The sequence below is a fragment of the Pistacia vera genome, unplaced genomic scaffold (genome assembly GCF_008641045.1).
Source record: "Pistacia vera cultivar Batoury unplaced genomic scaffold, PisVer_v2 Contig860, whole genome shotgun sequence".
NCBI lineage: Eukaryota > Viridiplantae > Streptophyta > Magnoliopsida > Sapindales > Anacardiaceae > Pistacia > Pistacia vera.
The window spans coordinates 87,473-105,909 of record NW_022196735.1 but is presented as its reverse complement, the minus strand read 5'-3'; the positions used below and the strand labels follow the sequence as shown (position 1 = coordinate 105,909).

Sequence of the window (18,437 nt, the reverse complement as noted above, 5' to 3'; positions counted from 1 at the left end):
CACTGTGTGACGTTCTGAGCAACCGCAACTCACCTATTACTTGTAAAAACATTGAAAACAACGGAGTAAGCACTAATTGCTCAGTAAGTAAACCTGCTATGCTACCCTTCCATCTTCGTTGCTTAAATTCTAAATTTTCTTTCCTTACATCTCATTTCCCGATTATTCTCTATTCTTTCTCTGTTCTTTCTTGTTCTTCCTCTATTGTTTCTCATTCTTTCTCTATTTTGCTCTCTGTTTTTCTCTCAATTTTCTAATTTTTCACTACTCATGATAATGAGCATGGTATTATGCATATTCATGATGCAAATGCACAAATGCATAAATTATGCATTTTCTTTTCTATTTTTCTTATTCTGTTTTCTTTTTCTTTTTCTTTATTTCTTTATTTCTTTTCTAGTTTTTCTTTCTATTCTTTCTTTCTTTTCTATTCTTTCTTTCTATTCTATTCTATTCTTTCTTTTCTTTCTTTCTATTCTTTCTTTCTTTTGTATTCTTTTTTTTTTCTTTCTTTCTCTCTTTCTATTCTTTTCTTGCCGATTGGACTCAGTTGTAGCATGGATTTGGAGCCTTGGCCGTGTGAGTAAATTCTCTAATTCTGGATACAATCCTCATCCACACGCACTTCTAACGGACTGGACAATTCTTCTTTCTGAATTCTGAGGCTGCTCACTAAAGGCGGCATGCATGTGGGACTATGTCACTCACAGGCTTCCCATCGTAACAACCTTTTCTTCTTTTCTTCTTTTTACACTTCTTTAAGTAAAAATTCAGATTTGAATATATTTAATATTTTCATTTCTTTCTATTTTCTCTTTAACATATTTTAGTGCTTTTTCATGCACTTATAAATATGTATGCATGCAGATGGTTTCATGCTTATAATTCTTTCTAATTTCACATGTTTAAATGCAATTATGTATTATGGAATGCCAACATGTCATTGTTTACCATCTACAAATTCATCCCAAAGTAACACATAATCATACTCATACATGCACTTCTCTTTGACATTTCATCAAACAATTCATGTGCACAAATTAACACTAATTTGGCTACACTTCTATCTCTCTTTTAGGCCACCAAAAATATAAACACCAAATCTGCGCAAAATACACACTTCAAAATTTTCACTTCAATTCTTCCAAATCTCATCCAAACATTCATCAAGTATCAAATACACCAACACAACTTCTCATGGATAGGTTCTAATTATTATTCAACAACAAATCCATTAACAATTCTACATATAACACATATATATGCATAAAGAAAATTCTCTACACAACATAACTTAAATCATACTTAGGGTAGGATTTACTTACTTTTGATATGAGCAAATTCAACCCTTTAAGAATCTTCTTTGATCAAACTCTCTTCTTCTTAAATCCTATGAGCGTAAACCATCAAAATCAACACATTAAAAATTAAAAATCACTTCGTAGTGTAAGGATCTTACCTATAGATGCTTGGGATTGAAAATCCACTCAAAAATACCCAAAATCTATGAATTTCTTTTGAAAAAGAAGTGAAGAAATTGAGAGGATTTGGAGAAGTGGCGTGAAATGGGTTGAAGAGTGGCTAGGGTTTCACTCTTCAATCCTTGATATAACATAAAATTATATATAGTTTCCTATTTTGCCCTTGCACTTTCTTTAAAATTTCATCTATGTCCCTTAGTCAATTACCATACTGCGTTTATTTTTATTGCATTCTCCGTGAAATTCTATCTCTTTTCACTCCCCACTTTTTCAACTAATTTTGAGTGAAAAGACCATTTTACCCTTAATGCAAGTTTAAGGCATTTTCTTCACATTTTCTTTAAAATAACCTTAGCAAAAATCAACTAAAGGTATAAGAGCATAAATTAAATTATGTACCTCCATGTGGGTGTTACAATTCTCCACCTCTTATAAGAATTTCGTCCCCGAAATTCAAACAAACAACTCCGGGTAATGGTTCTGCATATCTTGCTCCACCTCCCATGCAGCTTCTTCAACTTTATGATTTCTCCAGAGGACTTTCACTAAATGGATACTCTTATTTCGGAGCTCTTCAATCTTTCTGTCTAATATCTGAACTGGACGCTCCCATACACAAGATTTTCTTCTAAGTCCACATCCTCTACACTTAATATATGGGAGGGATCACTTACATATTTCTGAAGCATTGAGACATGAAATACATTGTGTACTCTATCCATGCTAGATGGTAGAGCCAACCTATAGGCTACCTTTCCCACTTGCTGTAATACTTCAAATGAACCAATGTATCTCGGTGCTAACTTTCCCTTGCTACCGAAACGCATCACCCGTTTGTAGGGGGAAACTCTTAGAAACACTTTATCACCCACTTCGAATTTAACATCTTTCCTCTTCAAGTCTACATAGATTTTCTGCCTATCTTGGGCTTGTTTCATTCTACTTCTGATTAACTTGACATCTTCTATCATTTTCTGAGTTAGTTCTGGCCCAAGAGTTGTATTCAACTCATCTTTCTCGCCTATCTCATCCCAATGTAGTGGAGATCTACAACGTTTACCATACAAGGCCTCATAAGGAGCCATCTTAATCGTAGACTGATAGCTATTATTATAAGCAAACTCCACCAAGGGTAACATCTCATGCTAGGACATTCTGTAATCCGTGCAACAAGCCCTCAACATATCCTCAAGTATCTTATTCGTTCTCTCTGTCTGGCCATCTGTTTGAGGATGGTAGGCGGTACCAAAAGCCAATCTGGTACCCAAGTTCCTCTGTGAACTAGTCCAGAGAGCTGAGACCAATCTGGAATCTCTATCTGAAACTATTGTCTTGGGTACTCCATGCAGTCTCACTATTTCTTTAATGTAAATCTAGGCCAATTGATCTGAAGTAGTGCTCTCCTTTACTAGAAGAAAATGGGCTGACTTGGTTAATCTGTCTACTATTACCCATATAGCATTAAACCCTTTCTGTAATATAGAGAGACTTGTAATAAAATCCATCGAAATACTCTCCCATTTGCATTCAGGAATACTAAGCGGCTGAGCAACCCTGATGGCCTTTGGTGTTCTGCTTTCACTTGTTGACAAACGAGGCACTTAGCTACAAAATCTCCAATATCCTTCTTCATACTTGGCCACCAATAGCCTTTTTTTAAGTCTTGATACATCTTGGTTGCTCTAGGATAAACAGTGTATGGTATGTCATGAGCCTCCGTAAGAATTCTCTTCTTTAACTCATTATCTTGAGGAATGCACAAACGACTTCTGAAACGGAGGACACCATCTAACAGATGGAACTTTGGTATCTTACCCTTAAGTACTCGTTGACTTATTTTCTGCACCACTCATCGGCAGCTTGCTTTCCTCTGATTTCTTCCAATCAAGTAGACTGAACCTCTAACTTGGCAATTCTTCCTAGTATGTTACACAATTCTTCTATTAATTCTTTTTGCCTTGTGAGTCGGGACAAGTAAGCTTTTCTACTCAAGGCGTCGACTACTACATTGGCTTTCCTCGGCTGATACTTAATTTCACAGTCATAAACTTTAACCGTCTCTAACCATCTCCTCTGTCTCATATTTAGCTCTCTTTGGGTGAAGAAATACTTCAAGCTTTTATGATCTGTATAAATATTACTCTTTGCTCCATACAAAAAATGCCTCCATATTTTTAGTGCAAAAACTACAGCAGCCAACTCTAGATCATGTGTAGGGTATCTCGTCTCATACTCTTTTAACTGAAGTAAAGCATAGGCCATTACTCTACCCAACTGCATCAATACTGCACCAAGTCCCTGAAATCAGGCATATGCATAAATGTCATGATCTACACCCTCCTATGGTAACACAAGAATAGGAGTTGTGGTCAATCCTCTTTTTAACTCTTGAAAACTTTCTTCACAAGCATTCAACCAAATGAAATGAGTTATCTGTTTGGTGAGAGCTGTAAGCGATTTAGCCAACTGAGCAAACCCTACTACAAACCGCCTATAATAGTCGGCTAGCCCTAAGAAACTTCTAACTTCCTTTACTGTCTTCGACTTTTGCCATTCCAGAATTGCTTTTACCTTACTTGGATCCACTAATACACCCTCATTTGAGACGGTTGATAATCCGAGAATTACACTGTTTTTATTAAGCTTTTAGGCTGGATTTTAGATACTTCTTAGTTCATTTATGCCTGAATTGCTACTTATTTCTTTACATTTCGTGTTTCAGGTTAAAATGGACATTTTGAGCAAATAATGAGCGAATTGGAGTTTCTAGACTCAGAAGTAAGCGGATCTCAGAATTTGGGAGAGTTCTGAAGCAGAGTGAAGCACTATGAAGCTTGTTCCCATGGGAGAACACCGAAGATTGAAAATTCAAGCAAAGAAGCAAGCAGAAGGCAATTCTGTAATTTCAAAATTCTTCATGGAAGTTCATCGCGGTGAAGTTTGTTCTTCGCCACGACGAAATGATTCACGCACGAGAATCCATTTCACTTCATCGCCGCAGCGAGATTTCTTCTTCGCGCGGCGAAGTCTGCAAATCCCACTTTTTGTAAAATGCACATTTTCATTTTTAGGCAAAGTTTTAGGTTTTTGAGCGAGGTATAAAAGCGAAACTTTACCATTTTGAGAGGGAGTCGTGTTTTGCTTAGTCTAGAGCAGCCTTTTCATCTTCTTAGTTTTAGATTTGACGAATTTGTGTTGAAAAAGTGAGAAGAATTGGGATTAACTCTTGTGGATTTTGCAACTAGGGGAGATCTCTTGTCTTTTCTCTCATTTTATCATGTTGAACTTTGTGTTTATCGTTTTTCTTGCTTATTGTATTGATTTAGCTATGAACTAACCCATTTTGGGTTAGGGTTTTGATATAGTTTGGATTCTCATGGATTAAGCGATTGATTTTTATTATTTTCATATGCTATTGCAATGATTGTAGGGTTATTCTGTTTTTAATGCTATTAATTGATGAACATGATGAGATTGAGAAATGAGTCATGTTAAGCTTCTTGGGTAATCACCATTGTAGTATTAAATGCTAGAGATAGATTTAAGAATCAATGAAATCAATCTAGGATTCTAGGTGCTTAATGATCTTAGAACTATTAATCTTCAATTTGTTGGGTGCGGAAGTTTAATAAGGAAAAGTAAGAAAACATAGCCTGAGAAGGTATGTTTACAATTTAGAGAATTTGATTTACAATCAATGCATGTGAATATGGAAATAGCATAATCTGTAGGTTTAATCCATAGAAGCCGAATGAAATCAAAACCCTACCCGTTGTTTTAAATTGATATTACCTTGTTTTAATCTCGCTTTCATAATTTAGTTTTGAATATTTAGAATTTTTTGTTTTAGTTTTAAGTTTAATTTTCTCCCATTAATCCAAACAATTTCGATTGCTCCAACTTGAAAACAGTAGAAAACTTAGTGCTTAGCAACCAATCCTTGTGGGAACAATACTCACTCATCACTTTATTACTTTGTGCGACTAGTGCACTTGCTATTTATGCGTGTTGTAGTAACAATGCATCAAGTTTTTGGCGCCGTTGTCGGGGATTGAGTTTTGTGTTAACATTAAAATTTTCTTGTGTTAGCTAGATTGGAATGTTATTTTTACTTAATTGTTGTTATTTAATTTTCGTTAGTCTTTTAGGTTGGTGTGATCTCACTCTTTCTATTTTTCTGTGTAGTTTATGCGAAGAGCAAGACGTCAGCCAGTGGTTCCTATTGATCCTGAGATTGAAAGAACCACCAGAAGACTAAACAGAGAGAGAAGAGAACGAGAAGCCAGAGTTGAACCAGAAGTCATAGTTGTAGAGATGGCAGAGAATAGAACACTAAGGAAATTCTTAGTTCCCACAGTTGAAAGCAGTGGGTCAAGTATTACTAGACCAGCGGTATAAGCCAACAACTTCGAGATAAAGCTGGCAATCATCCAGATGATCCAACAGTCGGTTTAGTTCAGGGGTGATTTGAAGGAAGATCCGAATCTACACATTGCAAATTTTTTGGAAATTTGTGATACGTTCAAGTCAAACAGAGTGTCAGATGATGAAATCAGATTGAGACTATTCCTATTTTCATTGAAGGATGAAGCTAAGGGATGGTTACTGGCAGTACCATCAGGAACAATCACCACATGGAATGATTTAGCACAGAAGTTCCTGACCAAATTCTTTCCTCCAGCAAAGTCGGGAAAGTTGAGAAATGATATCACGTCATTCACTCAAGAAGAGTCAGAATCATTGTATGAGGCTTGGGAGAGATACAAAGAATTATTAAGAAGGTGTCCACATCATGGGTTGCCTGTTTGGATGCAAGTCTAAACATTTTATAATGGATTAATGGTGAATGTGCAAACTATGGTGGATGCAGCCTCGAGAGGAGCACTACAGAATAAGACTCCGGAAGAAGCTCACGAGTTGCTTGAGGTTCTGGCAAGCAACAATTATCAAAGACCTAATGAGAGGGTACAACCAAAGAAATTTATTGGTCTTCATGAAGTTGATGCATATACAGCCATTTCAGCCCAACTAACAGCACTTTAGAAACAGTTGGGAAGTATGCAGGTAAATTCCATTCAAGCTCCTCAACTAACTTGTGATTTTTGTGCAGATAATCACGTGAGCAGTGACTCAAGTAGGGAACACATTTGCCTCAGCATTGTCATCATCGGAGCAAGTTAACTACTTGGCTGGAAGTTAAAGGCAACCGAACAATCAGTACTCCAACACATATAATCCTAGTTGGAGGAATCACCCGAACCTGTCTTGGGGCAATCAAAACCAACAGAATCAGCAAAACAATCAATGGAATCAACGAGCATTTCCAAACAACCAAACAGGGGTGAACAACCAACAAGGAGACCCAAGAGTGACAAAACTGGAGGACATGTTTGGGAAATTTATGCAAGAGACTATAGGTTTTATGAATAAGACAAGAACTAATTTCAAAAATCAAGGGGCGTCCATTCGAAACTTGGAGGTACAATGGGGCAGTTAGCTAAAAAGCTAAATGAGAGAGCACAGGGGTCTTTACCGAGCAACACAGTGACTAACCCACAAGAGCAAGTGAACGTAATAACCTTGAAAAGTGGGACAGTCTTGGAAGAGGTGGAACAATCAAGGAAAGAGAAAACCCCATCAAGGAAAAATGAAGAATCTGATGAGGAAGTTGATGAAGAAATCATTGCTGAAGAGAAACCACCTAGTCCTAGGGAGGATGAGCAGAAGCGGGAAGAGAGGCAAAAGAGAAGGAAAGAGAAATTGCCATTTCCCGAGATACCACTAGAATTGGCACATCACACTCTGATGAGAATACAAAATGTCATATTTACCCCCCTTAATGTCTAGTCTTTTATACTTAATTTTTGCCTAAATGTCCTCATTATTATTCTATTTTGATTTAGGATGCAAATGGAGGTGTTAAATGCAAAACGGAACTAATTAGGTGAATTCGGACAGTTTTGACATCGCTTCGTAATCTGGGCATAACTCTCACATTAGAGCTCTGATTGAGACGATTCAAAATTCTTGGAACTAGAAGAAAAATATATACAACTTTCATGTTTTGAGTTTGGAGAGATACTCGCTGCATCAAGGTTATAATCGGGCTTGAATTTGATGAACCTGCACTATTGAAGTTCTAGAACATTCCGCCTTATCATGCAATTCAAATGGGTAGATTTTTACAAGAAGTTTTAAAGACCTATTGCACGCAAGTTATATCTGGACACACCATTTTCCTATTTTATTTTAGGACTTTATTATTTTATTTTCAATTAATTAGAATCAGATTAGGGTAAATGTTATTTTAGGATATTAGAATATTTTGAGGAGATTTAGTAGAATTCAAATACTTCAATTTGAATGGGATATGTTTAAAAGGGGAGAGAGATCAGATTGAGAGATATCACACACGTCTCTCCCTTTGATCTTCTACAAATTTTCCTTTGAATTTTCATGATGGCCATGAGTGGCTAATTTTTATAACTTGGTTGAAGGAAACAAGACCTCGGAATCAATAAACTGTGAGATCAATCTGGTTTTTTTTTCTTTAAGTGTTCAATTTATGTTTGAGTATTGGAAGTTCTACTATGCATATTTTCATGATTGTTGCGTTTAATTACTAGGAGGCCTACTAGTTTACTAATTGTTACAATCTACTGCTAAGTTAGATATCAAATCCTTAATTGTTTGATCCCTCTAACTTGTGAAGTAATCAGGGTTTAAGAATTTGCTGTGTTAGGAGTTACTAAGTCTTAAGAAGAACATTTGACTGAATCAAATGCAACCGCTTGAGTTTGTGTTGTTTAGCTTCATCGATCTCTCTAGGTCTTAAGGCTGCCACTAGATTAAATCTTTAGCGCTTGTCTAGCGTTGTTTAGTAGTAAGGTTAATTAGATCGCTTGTTTCTTAATTAATTACAACTAAGGAGAGATAGGAAAATAGTTCCAACGGTGAATATTCAGGGTATGAATTGATTTATTTTTGTATTGATGATCAGTTGTAAGATTCCGATGATGGATGTTGACCTAGGCCAAGTTTCGTTATTTGATTGATTTCGATAGTTTAATTTGAATTGTTTTTCCTGAAATTATTTATGTTTTACTCAAAACCCCCCAGCCTTGTTTACGTAACATTAAACTCGGCTAGACACTCTTCATGGGAACGATCCCTACTCACACTACTATGTGTATTTTTTAGGGTTTTAATTCTGGGTGCCTACGACAAAACTCCACACTCCACCCGTGCCTTTTCCTCATAGGCTCATAAAAGAAAAACAAGATAAGCAGTTCATTAAATTTCTTGATATATTTAAAAAATTGCATATTAACATTCCTTTTGTGGATGCATTGCAATAGATTCCGAGCTACGTGAAATTTCTCAATGAGATCTTATCAAACAAAAGGAAGTTAGAGGATAAGGAAACAGTGATGCTTACGGAGGAGTGTAGTGCCATTCTCTAGAAGAAGCTACCCCTGAAACTCAAAGATCCAGGGAGTTTTACTATTCCTTGCATTGTAAGAGATATTACTTTTCATTGAGTTTTATATGATTTAGGTGCAAGCATAAGTCTTATGTTTTTTTTTTTTTTTTCTGTTTTCAGGAAATTAGGAATTGGTGAAGTGAAGCCAACAACCATATGCTTGTAGCTTGCAGATAGATCCATAAAGCATCCTAGGGGCATCGTTGAAGATGTGCTGGTCAAGGTGGACAAATTTATTTTTCCAGCAGATTTCTTTGTGTTGGATATGGAAGAAGATAAGGAGATTCCTCTCATCCTGGGACGACCATTCCTGGCAACCAGAAGAGCGTTAATTGATGTTCAAGAGGGGAAGTTGATCATGAGGATGCAATATGGGAAAGTGACATTCAATGTCCTTGAATCTCTGAAAGCTCCACCAAAGCGAGAGTCATGTTTCAAAATTGATTCGGTGGGCAGTCCGCAATTGAAACTTCCTAACTTAATGATCCTCATTTGTCAATTAAAGGATGCATGGTCAAGTCAAGGCGAACCAATGAGGAAGACCACAACCCAGAGAGCTTTACATCAAAAACATTCAAACACACTGAAATAAAAAAATAGAAGAACACAAATTTAAAACACTTGGGTTGCCTCCTAAGAAGCGCTTGTTTATAGTTGGTAAGCTCGACTCTCTCAATTTTTCACGTCGGAATGTCAAGCCGTATTGCGATGGATTTGCAACTCATCACCCCATCAATTTATGGCTTCAATCTCTGTCCATTGATTGTAAAAGTGTCATTCTCTTCATGTGTAACTTCCACTGCTTCGGATGAGTGAATTCTTGTAATCGTGAATGGTCCGGACCATCTAGACTTAAGTTTTCCGGGGAATATCCTAAGTCTAGAATTGAACAACAACACTTTTTGCCCCACTTCAAAATTCTTCTTCCTGATATGCTTGTCATGCCACCTTTTTGTCTTTTCCTTGTAAATTCGAGCATTTTCATATGCTTCGAGACGGAACTCATCGAGTTCGTTCAAAGTCAGCATCCTTTCCTCCCTAGCAGCTCTTAAATCCATATTTACCTGTTTGACCGCCCAGTATGCTTTATGCTCAAGTTTCACCGGTAAGTGACATGCTTTCCCATAAACCATCCTAAAGGAGGACATACCAATCGGATTCTTAAATGTAGTTCGGTAGGCCCATAATGCATCATCCAATTTCTGTGACCAATCCTTCCTAGATGCATTAACTTTCTTTTCTAAAATGCCTTTAAGCTCTCTATTAGACAGTTCCACTTGCCTGCTCGTTTTTGGATGGTAAGGCGTTGCAACTCTACGTGTCACTCCATTTTTACCCAATAGTGCATCCAATTGCCTATTGCAAAAGTGGGAACCTCCATCACTAATAATTGCCCGTGGTACCCCAAACCTTGAGAAAATATGTTTTCTCACAAAGTTAATCACTACCCTAGAATCATTAGTCGGCAATGCAACTGCTTCAACCCACTTTGACATGTAATCCACCGCTACCAAGATATATGTGTTCCCAAAAGAATTTGGGAAGGGACCCATGAAATCAATCCCCCACACATCAAAAAGCTCAACCACCAGGATGTTGTTCAACGACATCTCATCTCTTTTTGAAATATTACCATCCATTGACACTGGTCGCACTCCTGAATCATCCGGAAAGAATCCTTAAAGAGGGTTGACCAATAAAACCCCGATTGTAGAACCTTGTCTGCTGTCCTAGTTCCTCCAAAATGGCCACCTACTTCCTTCTCGTGATAATGCCGTAGAATGCTTTTCATCTCCTCCTCTGGGACACATCTCCGTATCACTTGGTCAGCACAATGTCTGTATAGAAATGGCTCTTCCCAAAAGTAGTACTTCAAATCTGAGAAGAAATTTCTCTTTGGTTGGAACGTCATACCACTTGGGAGCACCCTTGATGACAAATAATTTGCAAAATCTGCATACCACGGTGCTTCATCCACTCTTATCAACTTCTCATCCGAAAAGGTTTCTCCGATTGGGATTTCCTCAACATTTCCCTGAAGTGGTCTCTCAATTCTCGACAAGTGATTTGCCACCACATTTTTTGACCCCTTCTTATCGCGAATTTCTAACTCAAACTCTTGAAGCAATAGGATCCATCTTTTGAGCCGAGGTTTCGCTTCTTGCTTTGCCAATAGGTGCCTAAGTGCTGAATGGTGCGTGTAGACGATCACCTTTACACCTAACAAATACAAACGGAACTTGTCAAAAGCAAAAACCACAGCCAACAATTCTTTTTCAGTGGTGTTGTAATTCAATTGTGCATTAGTGAGTGTTTTGCTAGCATATTGAATTACATGCAACACTTTGTTTTTCCTCTGTCCTAACACTACCCCTAAAGCAAAATCACTAGTATCACACATTAATTCAAATGGCAGTCCCCAATCGAGAACTGCAATAATAGGTGCAGATACTAATAATTTTTTAAGAGTTAGAAAGGCATGCATGCATTCATCATTAAAATCAAACAAAACATCTTTATTCAATAAATTGCAAAGGGTTTAGAAATCTTAGAAAAATCCTTGATGAATCGTCTGTAAAACCCAGCATTCCCCAAGAAACTTCAGACCACTTTGACATTCGATGGTGGTGGCAGCTTCTTTATCACTTCAGTCTTTGCTCGATCAACTTCTATTCCATCCTTTGAAATCCTATGACCAAGCACTATTCCCTCCTGGACCATGAAATGACACTTCTCCCAATTGAGCACCAGGTTTGTCTCTTTACATCGCTACAAAACAAGAGAAAGATTTGTTAGACAACTATCAAAAGATGAACCAAAAACTGAGAAGTCATCCATGAAGACTTCTATGAACCGTTCCACCATGTCTCCAAAGATCGACATCATGCATCTCTGGAATGTTGCTGGTGCATTACACAACCCAAAAGGCATTCTTCGGTAAGCAAAGGTGCCATAGGGGCAAGTAAAGGTCGTTTTCTCTTGATCCTCAGGAGCAATGGCAATCTGGTTGTATCCTGAATACCCATCCAAGAAACAATAATAAACATGTCCTGCCAACCTCTCCAACATCTGATCAATGAAAGGTAGTGGAAATGATCCTTCCTTGTCGCCTCATTCAATTTTCGGTAATCAATGGACACTCTCCAGCCCGTCACTGTCCTAGTTGGTATCAATTCAGTACTCTCATTCCTTACTACCGTGATACCTCCCTTTTTCAGAACCACTTGTACCGGGCTCACCCATGGACTGTCGGAAATAGGATAGATAATCCCTGCATCTAAGAGTTTCACCACCTCCTTCATCGAAGGATTCAATCTTCGTTGTGGTTGCACCCTAGGCTTAATATCATCCTCCATGAGTATCTTATGCATGCAAAATGATGGCAAGATGCCTCTAATGTCCGAAATCGTCCATCCAATTGCTAGTCTATGTTCCCTTAACACCCTAATCAACCACTCTTCCTCCAATTTACTCAATCCTGAACTAATGATCACTGGGAAGGTTTCTGAGTCCCCAAGATATACATATTTGAGGTGGGAAGGTAAAGGTTTCAACTCAAGCTTTGGAGGTTCTCCATTTTTTTCCTTTTCCTTCTCTTTTTCAAAATCAAACTCCTCAAATTCTAAATCTTGACTCTCATCAATCAGTTGAAGTACTTCTAACAACCTAGCACATTCATTACTTGCCGAATCATTTACCTCTACTATTTTGGATTTGGCTACACACACTTCTAGAGGTAATTGTGCGGTGTTTTCTTCAATAGATTCTACCACCAATTTATCCACCACATCGACACTAAAACACGAATCTGATTCGAATGGAAACTTTATCTCTTTAAAGACATTGAAAGTTACTGTTTCATCTTGAACTCTCAACAGTAACTTTCCTTCTTGCACATCTATTAGTGCTCTCCCCGTGGCCAAGAATGGTCGGCCCAAAATGAGAGGAATTTCCTTATCCTCTTCCATATCCAGAACCACAAAATCAGCTGGAAAAATTATCTTATCCACCTTCACCAACACATCTTCCACTATCCCTCTCGGATGTTTTATGGACCTATCTGCTAGTTGCAACGACATGGTCGTTGGCTTCAGTTCACAGAGAAGGGCATTAAATTAATACTAGCACCTAAATCACATAAAACACGATCAAACATAATATCTCCTATGATGCAAGGAATAGTAAAACTCTCTGGATCTTTGAGCTTCGAGGGTAACTTCTTATGGAGAATGACACTGCACTCCTCCGTAAGCATCATCGTTTCCTCATCTTTTAACTTCCTTTTGTTCAATAGGATTTCCTTAAGGAACTTCGCGTAGCTCGGCATCTGCTGCAATGCATCTACAAAAGGAATGTTAATATGCAATTTTTTAAAAATTTCAATAAATTTTGAAAACTGCTTATCCTGATTCTTTTTCTTCAGTCTCTGAGGAAAAGGCACGGGTGGAGTGTGATGTGCCAACTCTGGTGGTATCTCGAGGAATGGTAATTTCTCCTTCTTCTTTTGCCTTTCATCTTTCTTCTTATTCTCTTCCTCCAAACCGCTTGGTTCCTCATCAACTACAATCTCTTCATCAACTTCCTCTTCAGATTCTTCCTTTTCAGATTCTTTCTTTCTAGCTTGTTCAACCTCTTCCAAAACTGTCCCACTCCTCAAAATTATGGCATTTGCTTGCTCACGTGGGTTAATCATTGTATTGCTTGGTAAGGAACCCTACGGTCTCTCATTTAGCTTCTCGACCAATTGGCCTATCTGTACCTCAAGATTCCAAATGGACGCCCCTTGATTTCTGAAATTCATCCTTGTCTCATTCATAAATCTTGTGGTCTCCTGCATAAATTTCCCAAACATGTCCTCCAACTTTGTCACTCTTGGATCTCCCAGTTGATTATTCACCCCTGGTTTGTTATTCGGCAAAGTCCTTTGGTTCCATTGATTATTTTGCTGGTTCTGATTGCCCCAAGCCAGATTTGGATGATTTCTCCACCCCGAATTGTATGTGTTGGAGTACGGGTTGTTTGGTTGCCTCTGATTTCCTATCAAGTAGTTCACTTGCTCCGATGATGAAGATGACGAAGCAAATGTGTTCCCCACTTGACACTCGCTACTCACATGGTTTCCTACACAAAAATCACAAGTTAGTTGAGGTGCTTGAATAGAGTTTACCTGCATACTTCCCAATTGTTTCTAAAGTGCCGTGAGTTGGGCTGAGATGGCTGTGAAGGCATCAACTTCATGAAGACTCATAGATTTTCTTGGTATTGCTCTCTCATTTGGTCTTTGATAGTTTTTGCTTGCCAAAAACTCAAGCAACTCATAAGCCTCCTCTAGTGTCTTATTCTGCAAAGCTCCTCTCGATGCTGCATCCACCATGGTTTGCACGTTACCCATCGATCCATTGTAGAAAGTTTGGACTTGAAGCCAAACTGGCAACCCATGGTGTGGACATTTGCTCATCAATTCCTTGTACCTCTCCCAAGCCTTATACAATGACTCGGATTCATCTTGTAGAAATGATGTGATATCATTTCTCAGTTTTGCTAATTTTGCTGGAGGAAAAAACTTGGTCAGAGACTTCTATGCTAGATCATTCCAAGTTGTAATAGTCCATGCTGGTAGTGCCATTAACCAACCCTTAGCTTTATCCCCCAATGAGAATGGGAATAACCTCAACCTAATGGCATCATTTGACACTCCGTTCGACTTGAAGGTGTCACAAATTTCCAAGTTCGCAATATGGTGATTCAGATCTTCCTTCAAATCACCATTAAACCGTACCGATTGCTGGATCATCTAAATGATTGCCGGCTTAATCTCAAAGTTGTTGGCTTGGACCATAGGCCTAGTAATACTCGACCCACTGCCATTAACCATGGGAACTGAGAATTCCCTTAGTGTCCTGTTTTCTGGTTTTGCCATTTCAACAACTATTTCTTCTGTTTCAACCACTAAATCCTCTCTTTCTCTTCTCTCTAAGTCGTCTGGCGGTTCTCTCAATCTCAAGATCAACAGGAACCATTGGCTGACGTCTTGCTCTTCGCATAAACTCCATAGAATTAACGAAAGAAAGTGAAATCACAAACCATCTGAAAATTGAAAACAAAAATTAACACTTCAATCTAGCTAACTATGGAAAAACTCAATGTTAACTTAAAACTCAATCCCCGGCAGCATCGCCAAAAACTTGATGCGCATTTCCTACAACATTCAATATGTAGCAAGTATACTAGTCGTACAAGTAATAGAGTGATGAGTGAGTATGGTTCCCACGAGGATTGTTGCTAAGCACTAAGTTTTCTACCGTTTTCAAGTTGAAGCAATCGAATTCTTTTGGATTAAAGGGAGCAGTTTAAACTATAACTAAAACAAAATTTTACTAAACTAAAATTAAACTATGAAGCTAGATTTAAGACAGGACAAAATCAATTCAAACAAACGGGTAGGGTTTTGACTTCATTCAGACTCTATGGGTTAAACCTAAAGAATTAAACTAAAATCATAGTCACATGCATTGATTGTAAATCGAACTCTCTAAGGTGTCCAACATACCTTATAAGGCTATGTTATCCTAATCTTCCATATTAACCTTCCGCACCCAACAAATTGAAAGTTAATAAATCTAAGCTCATTAAGCACAAGAATCCTAGATTGATTTCATTGGTTCTTAAATCTATCTCTAGCATCCAATAATACAATGGTGATTACCCAATAAGCTTAACACGAATTATCTCTCAATCTCATCATGTTCATCACATACAAACAATAAATACAGAATAATCACACAATCAAAGAAAAATCATATGAAATTAATAATCATCAACTTTCTACCCCATTAGAATCTGAACTACATCAAAACCCTAACCCTAAAAAGGTTAGTTCAATCAAATAATTAAAAGAAACGGAAAACTCCAAGTTCAACATCATGGAAACAAGAGAAAAGGAAAAGAATCTTCCCAATTGATGAATCCACTGATTTCACCTCGAATCTTCACACTTTGTTAATCCAAAATCACTCAAAATCAATCTAAGAAAATGTAAAAACTGCTGTCTATCTCTCCACAAATGCCCTCAACAAAAAGACTAAGTATTTCTTTTATACCTCGCCCAAAATCTTACAAGTTAGCCTAAAAACGAAACTGTGCATTTTACAAAAAGTGGAGTACACAAACTTTGCCGCGGCGAAGAAGGATTCTTGCCGCGGTGACAAAGGAGCTGAATCTAATGCGTCACTGGCCCACTTTGCCGCGGCGAAGCTTCTTGAAGGATTCTGAAATTCCAGAATTGCCCTCCGTTTGCTTCTGAGTCCAAAAACTCCAAATCTGCCTTTATTCGCTCAAAATTTCCATTTTAACCTGAAACAAAAAATGTAAGGAATTAAGTATCATTCAGGCAAAAATAGACTAAGAAGTATCTAAAATCTGGCCTAAAAGCTTGAATCGAATAGCATAATCCTCGGATTATCAAAAGCAAGGGTTTGAAATGGGCTAGATGGGGTCTCAGTCCACTAGGAAAGCCAACGGGCTTTCCCGAGTTAATAGTGAGGGCTATTAACTTGAGGAAAATAGTGGGAGTGATTATTTAATAGAAGGCCTTATTAAATAATAATAATAATAAACATTGTAATAACGGTTACTTATTCTGTACTTGTAGATTCATTCAAAATTGAGCAAAATGATCCCAACATCACTATGACAAATCATCGAACTGGGAGAGAAATGGAATGGTGAGAATTTCGTTGATTGGTATAGAAGTATTAATAATATACTTCTGTAATGACTGCTTTACATGAGGATACTTGTAGAAATATATCAAGTAGAATATATGTATAGTAGCAAAAGTAAATGGGCCCAAAGTTTTCTTTTATTACATATAAACATTATTTATACAAAACAGAGTATCATTTACAAAAAGGTATTAAAACAGTGGACAGTGTAGCTATTACTCTTCGCTTGCCAACGCCCATCCAACCACGTTCTCACCTAGATCCTGCAACCACAAAGAAAAACAATGGGGTGAGCACGAAATAATGCTCAGTAAGTAAATCCTCTACTCGACTGTCCCCATAACTCTCTCTCTAATTCTTTCCTTACAGTACTCATCTTTCACACAGCTTTCTCTACTTAACTGCTGCTGTATGTCACGGCCTTATCTTACCGGAGGCACGGCTGGGTGGAGTTCACATAGCACCATCCCACTCTTCGTGACTTCGTGACTTTCAGGTGGAGATCACAAAGCACCAACCCACTTTTCACAACTTCCGGGTGGAGATCACAAAGCACCAACCCATTCTCATACCTATCAGGTGGAGATCACAAAGCACCAACCCGTTCTGATACCTATCGGGTGGAGATCACAAAGCACCAACCCGTTCTTAGTGCTTTTCTTGTTCTCTCTACTCTTAGAGTAGTGCATTCACACAGTTCTCTACTCTTTCTCAAACTAGATTCATAGTGTAGCTTAATGCTTAGAGTAGGTTAGTCACAAAGTTCTCTACTCTTTCTCAAGCTACTTCTCAAATGCACAATTAATGCATATGGATGATTCATGCTCATTAATGCACTTAGGAAATGCCAATATGCAATGTTGCAGTAAGTAAGGTTCATAACTCATTCTCATGCTTCTCTTAGGCATTTCATCAAACAACTCATGTGCATCTAACAACTCTTCTCTAACTACAACTCTATTTCTCTTTTTAACCATCCAAAAATGGGAATAAACTCCCTTCCATGGGCATAACCCCAATCATAGAGGAACACTCCCAAAATATATACTCAATCTCATCTAACTTCATCTCAACTCATCACACATCAACACTTCTTATAAAGAAAATATACCCAACAACACAACATGAATACTCATTCTCAACTTATTTTCTCAACAAGTAGACATATATCTCTACTCAATTTCTCAATAACATACATATAACATGCATACATCATTTCTACTAAATCTCTACTCAAGAGAATTCTCAAATCTCAACTTAGGTTGGGATTTACTTACCTTGTAATGGAGAACTCTCACTAGTAATTTCTTTTCCTTTGATTGCTTGACTTTTCTCTTCCCTTTAAACAATAAAACCATACAACTTTAATATACAAATATACACAAAACCTCACATCCAAAGCAAGAATCCTTACCTTAGGATGCCTTAGCTTGATTTTCTACACCAATCACTCCAAAAAGCCCTCTAAAAATCCTTGAACTAATGAAAGAGGAGTTGAGAGGAAGTAGGAAAGGAGAATGGCGGTGGAGAAGAAGAATGAAAGGTTTGCAATGACTTAAATCCTTTTAACTTAACTTATGGGCAAGCATTCCATATTGCCCTTACTCTTCCTTGGGAATTCCATCTATATCCTTTAAGTCATTACAATCACACTCCCACACCAACATATTTTCCATGAAATTTCCTTACATTTTACTCCCCACTTTTCCCACTAATTAGGGGTAGGATGGTCAAATTGCCCTTAGGGAA

The 18,437-nt window shown here is 37.7% G+C and overlaps 2 non-coding genes across 2 annotated transcripts; one reads left to right on the top strand and one right to left on the bottom strand.

Annotated features, from left to right (window-relative positions):
• Positions 1-6,173: 6,173 nt before the first annotated feature.
• Positions 6,174-6,280, bottom strand: LOC116118869. The gene has a single exon (XR_004126234.1). It is a non-coding gene; the product is annotated as a small nucleolar RNA R71 (small nucleolar RNA).
• Positions 6,281-14,396: 8,116 nt separating this feature from the next.
• On the top strand, positions 14,397-14,503 carry LOC116118865. Its single transcript, XR_004126230.1, has one exon. It is a non-coding gene; the product is annotated as a small nucleolar RNA R71 (small nucleolar RNA).
• Positions 14,504-18,437: the final 3,934 nt, after the last annotated feature.